Genomic DNA, 4,323 nt, shown 5'->3' on the forward strand with positions numbered 1-4,323 from the left:
ACGGCCCTGATGAATTCTCCCTTGAGCCAGCTGTCATCTTTCAGAGCTTCATAAACACCAACTTCCACTCCTTGCAGTTTCACCTTGGCATGGTTGACATCTGGATACTGAGTTGAGGAATGGTTTCCCCAGATGATGGCATTCTTTACATCATCAGAAGTCACTCCAAGTTTAAGAGCAGTCTGAGCTTTAGCTCGGTTGTGATCCAAACGAGTCAAGCAACTGAAGTTGTCCTTCGGGATGGATGGCGCTGACTTAGAGATAATCAGGCAGTTAGTATTGGCTGGGTTTCCACCACCATAGCCTTAACTGACTTCTTGGCATATTTGTCCAAGGCTGCACCCTGGCATTTGAAGATTTTCATATTTGCTTTGAGTAAATCTTTCCACTCCATGCCATCCCTTCTTGGCATGGAGCCCATAAGAGTGGCCACATCCAGGTCTTTGAAGGCAATCTCTTCTTGTGATGACATCTTTCAGGAGGGGCAGGGCACAGTCTTGCAGCTCCATCAGGACACCCATTATGGGAGTGATAGCCAACAGCCGAGAATGATAAGCCATTCTTTACTGAAGACAGATCCATTTCCAATACTGTACAACAGTGAATATGCAATTTGAACAGCTCCTCCAGTCACAAGGACTCGGATTGGTTCAGACATGATTGGGAAGGGCATGGAGACTTCTGCACCTGCCAAATGAGCCTCAGGCAGTCGGGTCACCTCTGTCCTGGAACCAACTCACATCTTAGTTTTGACTGGCCTCAGAGGTGGAAGCTCTTGGAGAGGACAGCCTCCCTCTCTTGGTAGTCTCTTTCTGGCATTTTTCTTTGGCCTCCTCCATTTTCTTGGCCACAAGTTTAGCATATTCTGCAGTCAGCCTTTATTTTTCTTGGTACACTGTTCCCTCAGGGTAATATACTGATGTTTGTGTTGCAGAACATGTGAAATACAAACACTGACTCTTGTGTGCCTTGGCCCTAAGTTTCGGACCCTGTTTGTTTGGGGGCTTTCTCACAGAGTGCTTGAGAGCATTATGGTCTTTAGAGAGATTGAAAAGTTTGGTAATTCTAGCAGTTTGGGAGTTCTGTTTTGGTTCCCAGTTGTTGAGCCACAGCAGTATCAGTGCCTGCAGGAATATTCCTTTTCTCCCTTTAAAAAAAAACGATAAATTGAAAACACTTAGATGGGTGTCCACAGTGTAACCTTGAACATGTTTGCACTTCTTTCCGGTCTTCTTGGTCTTTGCAGGACTGCCCATTAGTAGCAGATGGACATGGCCATAGGTGAAAAAACGTGGAAACCTGTTTGTCGTTCCCACCACTGACTTGCCACAGAACTAACCCTTGCATTCTTCCCCCAGAGCATTAGCAGCAACTTCTGTGACTACACGTGTCTCATAAAGTACAAAGTTCACTCTCATCGTCTTCAATGAGCTTCTGGCATCTAATGTCTGGGAAGGAGATCTTCAGTTTCATCCTGAAGCTGTTCACCACCTCCGAGGTGCCACAAAAAAGAGCTCATTATTTTTTCTTAAATTAATATCGTAGCCTCTGAATTAATCTCTTAACTCCATTCCTGCCTTTTTCAGTCTGTCCTCCAGGAACTGTCAAAATAGTTTATGTAAAACACATTTGATCATTTTATTCCCTTGGTTAGAATGTTAACTTCACCTTGCTTACAAGAAAAAATAAATTGAAGGACTTTCCTGGTGGTCCAGTTAAGGATCTCCCGGTACACGGGACATGGGTTCAATCCCTGGTCACAGATCCTACATGCCACGGGGCAACTAAACCCTTGTGCCACAATTAGAGAAGTCCTTGCAACAACAAAGACCCAGCAAGGCCAAAATAAATAAATGCAAGTTAAAAACAATAAAGTTGAGCGTTCATGGCTCTTGGTGAATCTGTCTCTGTTTCCCTCTGCAGCAGAATGTTTAGTTACTTCACAACAGAATTGCTGAGTTCTGGCTGTGTGAAATTATCCAGGACTGTCATATTCTCTTGCATGTCTGTGCATCTGCACATGCTTTTAATTTCACCTGCAGTCCTCTTCTGGTTTGCTCTGTGGGCAACTTGGTGCATCATTTTCAAAATTTAGCTCAAGTGAAATTTTTCAGAGGTTTCCTTATTCCAGGTGTACACTTTCAGACTTCTCTTCTTTGCTTGTATGATTTATTATCACTTTCATCCCACTGGTGTTGTAAACGTCTTTGTTTAGGTGTAGTTCATACCATACAGTTCACTAATTTAATGTGTGCAGCGCAGTGGTTTAGTATATTTACAGAATTGTGCATTTGCTACTGCAGTCAATTTAGAACATTTCATTACCCCTCAAAGAAACCCAACACCTCTTACCGAGTCCCCCCTAACATCTCATTCCTCTTTCCCTTCCCCACTTCAACCATTAATCTGCTTTCTGTCTCTGTAGATCTCCCTATTCAGTACATTTCATATTAGTGGAATCTTTTAATATTTGATTCTTTGTAATTGTGTCTTTAGCTTGATGTTGTCAAAGTTCACAATTTTGAAGTATATATCATACTTCATTTTTGTTATTGCCAAATACTCCATTATATGGGTAGACTGTATTTTATCCATTGATTAATTGATGGGCATCTGGGTTGTTGCCATTTTATCTATTATTGAGTAATACTGTAATAAGCATTCATGTATAAGTTTATATACCGAGATATGTTTTTATTTCTCTTGAGTATATACCTAGGAATGGAATTGCTGGATCAGATACTAACTCCATTTAACTGTTAGAGGAAATCTCAAAACTGTTACACCATTTTGCATTCTTGCTATCAGTGTATGAAGATTTTAATTCTTTACATCCTTGCCCACACTTGTTATTGTCTGTTTTTTAAAAAAAATTATTTATTTTTGATTGAATGATAATTGTTTATAGCCATTCTAGTGGGTGTGAGCAGGTATCTCATTGTGGTTTTGATTTGCATTTCCTCTTAATGATGTGGAGCAATCCAGTATCTTCTTTGGAAAGCTATTCAGTTCCTGTGTCCATTTTACAGTTGAGTTTTAGTAGTTTTTTTAATGTATTCTAGATACAAGCCCCTTTAGCAGATATATATGATTTATATATATTCTGTTGGTATTCGTTTCAGTTTTTTGATGTTACCCTTTGAAACACGAAAGTTTTATTCTTTTTTTTTTTTTTGGGTTATAAATCTCCACTTATCCTTGTTGTATTCAGAGTTGAGCCCAGTCTCTCTCTTCTCTTGCTATTGTCTTGACATATAAAGAGATCCAGAAATAAGCTCTCATGGTATAAAAATTATTTTGAGAAGAAAACATTTGAGTTCCTGAGATTTCTTTATCTGCCTAAAAGTGGAGCTTCCTTGAAGAACTCAATTGTAAATCCCCTTCCTGGGGCAGAATTCCAGAAAAACATCTGCTTTATTGACTGTGCTAAAGCCTTTGAAATGTGTGGGTCACGACAAACTGTGGAAAATTCTTAAAGGGATGGGATACCAGACCACCTTACCTGTCTCTTGAGAAATCTGTACGCAGGTCAAAAAGCAATGGTTAGAATTGGACACGAAACAACAACCTGGTTCCAAATTGAGAAAGGAGTACGTCAAGGCTGTATATTGTCAACTTGCTTATTTAACTTAATATACTGAGTACATCGTGTGAAATGCTAGATTGGATGAAGCACAAGCTGGAATCAAGACTTCCGGGAGAAAAATCAATAACCTCAGATATGCAGATGACACCACCCTTATGGCAGAAAGCAAAGAAGAACTAAAGAGCCTCTTGATGAAGGTGAAAGAGAAGAGTGAAGAAGCTGGCTTAAAACTCAACTTTCAGAAAATGAAGATCATGATATCCGGTTCCTTCACTTCATGCCAAATAGATGGGAAACAATGGAAACAGTGACAGACTTTATTTTTGGGCTTCAAAATCACTGCAGATGGTGACTGCAGCCATGAAATTAAAAGATACTTGTTCCTTGGAAGAAAGGCTATGACAAACCTAGACAGCATATTAAAAAGTAGAGACATTACTGACAAAGGTCTATCTAGTCAAAGCTATACTTTTTCCAGTCAGTTCAGTCACTCAGTTGTATCCAGCTCTTTTGTGACCCCATGAATCGCAGCATGCCAGGCCTCCCTGTCATCACCAACTCCCAGAGTTCATTCAGACTCACGTCCATCGAGTCAGTGATGCCATCCACCCATCTCATCCTCTGTCGTCCCCTTCTCCTCCTGCCCCCAATCCCTCCCAGCATCAGGGTCTTTTCCATTGAGTCAACTCTTCGCATGAGGTGGCCAAAGTACTGGAGTTTCAGCTTTAGCATCATTC

The 4,323-nt window shown here is 40.6% G+C and overlaps 1 pseudogene; it reads right to left on the reverse strand.

Annotated features, from left to right (window-relative positions):
• Positions 1-1,734, reverse strand: part of LOC104985666 — a 3,435-nt pseudogene extending 1,701 nt beyond the window's left edge.
• Positions 1,735-4,323: the final 2,589 nt, after the last annotated feature.

This window comes from Bison bison, unplaced genomic scaffold (genome assembly GCF_000754665.1).
Source record: "Bison bison bison isolate TAMUID 2011002044 unplaced genomic scaffold, Bison_UMD1.0 scf7180017864056, whole genome shotgun sequence".
NCBI classification, from domain to species: domain Eukaryota; kingdom Metazoa; phylum Chordata; class Mammalia; order Artiodactyla; family Bovidae; genus Bison; species Bison bison.